The following is a 2,009-nucleotide window of genomic DNA, read 5'->3' as shown; positions in this document are numbered from 1 at the left end:
GTAATGGAGCTGTCCACATATTATTTGAACTTAGCTTTCCTTCAGCCTCCATGATATTGACAAACTGCTTCTCTTCCCTAGATAGACTCATGGAATCCTCACCCTTGTCAAATAGCTCTTCCACTTTATCTGGTTGGGACATGGGTCCAATGTTGAAGGCTTTCCATTGTTTTGGATAATGATACTCGTTCTTTATGTTCCAATGGAATTGGGCATGTGGGACCCTCCAAGGCAGGTTTCACCGATGATTACCCAACCCAATCGCAGCCTTTGTGCGTACGGTGCGCTCGCCGGTCCAATTATCTGGTCTAGAACATGATGTGCTTCGATGAGGTCCCTTCCTATTAGCAGTGTGATGGAGCAGCGTTCATCCTGCTCTGGGATAAGGTGCGCTATACCATTTAAATTAGGGTGTTGCATGGCCACTGCTGGTGTCGGAATTTCTTCCCTTGCATCTGGAAGCTGATTACACTTAGTCATTGGTGGCAGGTCTAACTAGCATATCTGCCGTTTGCCTGCATTACTCCATTACAGGATGTGAGCGAATAATTTGTTTCTTGATATTGGACGTCAAATAGGTCAAGAAGCTTCTCCGAAACTAGTGACTTATTACTTTGGTCATCAATTATCGCATATGTTCGGACAGTCACTGTTTTATCACGTTTGTGACTGACAACCACAGGAACAATCTTTGCGCATGATTTGCCCGCCATTGCTCACATACTTGTGCGCAGGCAGTGGTAATGTTATGCTGGCGAGTGTTATTTTCCTCAGCTGCCTGCTCCCCGCCTTGGTGTGAGTGCATTGAGGTCACATGATCTGTACTGCTGCATTCCTCGCATTTTATTAGCACCTTGCAAGCTCTTCTGCGATGCGATGGATCTAGGCACCTGAAGCATAGGTTTTAACTGCTGATATTTCTCTTGAGCAGATCCTGTCTTAAATTTCTTACACTCCTTTAATGTGTGCGAGTTTGAGTTGTGTATAGGGCATTTGGCTTTGTGCTCGGGTTGAGTGTTGGTTTTCCTAGTAGAGACCCTATGCTCTCTGGCTTGAGGCGTCTGTCCGGTTAGGGCTGGGTTGTTTCTAACTTTAGCTTGTTTTCTTATAAACTGGCAAAAGTGGCTGAATGGTGGGTAGATGACATCCTTTCGTTCTAGGTAGTTTCCAGCATTGGAGACCCATTTTTCCTGAATATTATGAGGTAGTTTGGCTAGTATACGTTTGACTCCGATTGATGAGTCGAAGTAAGACAAGGATGTGCCATATTTTGGGTCAGCTTTTAATGTCTCAATTTCTTCCAGAATGTCAGCTAAGTCATACAACTTTCCTACATCAGTGGTAATTTTTGGAAAGCTATCAAGCTTTCTCCTGATTGCCGTTTCAACCCACTCCGGCGACCCATACCTCTCATCTAGCCTTTTCCATACTCTTCTTAGCCCCAACTCAGGATTGGCTGTGTTGGCAATGCTAATGCTTAACACCTGTTGTTTTGATTGGCCGGTCGTATACTTCATCAACAGGTCGATTTCTTCAGTGGGCAAGAGTTGAAGGTCCTCCAATTTACTCTTGAAACTATGTTTCCAAGAATTATACGTTTCTGGTTTGTAATCGAATGTGGGTAGGCTGGTTTTGATTATGTCCCGTTTGAACATGATTCTGCTTATATGAGAGGCTAACTGCAACTCCATTTTCTTTGAATCCTCCTTATTAGTGTTGACCTGGTAACCACCTGTTTCTTGCTGATCCAGAGGCTGGTCATCCAACGACTCATCATCAGCATCTTGAATCTCCGTCACATAATTTGAAGTGCGGCCGTGTGGATCATCCACCGGTAACTCCAATAGTGAACCCACTGGGCTAGTGCCAATACTATCCTGGTCGTATTCGTGTAGTACAGAAGCTCTGGCTTCGGCTGCGGCTAAGGCTTCCTGTACTTGAATATTATCTAGCTCCAGCTCTGCTTTCAGGGCATCCATTCTTGCTTGTGCTCTGTGTATAAGAGACAG

This window comes from Anneissia japonica, unplaced genomic scaffold, assembly GCF_011630105.1.
Source record: "Anneissia japonica isolate Jap-2015-1 unplaced genomic scaffold, ASM1163010v1 scaffold1065_len1792383_cov172, whole genome shotgun sequence".
Lineage (NCBI taxonomy): Eukaryota > Metazoa > Echinodermata > Crinoidea > Comatulida > Comatulidae > Anneissia > Anneissia japonica.
This window is presented reverse-complemented; position numbering follows the sequence as displayed.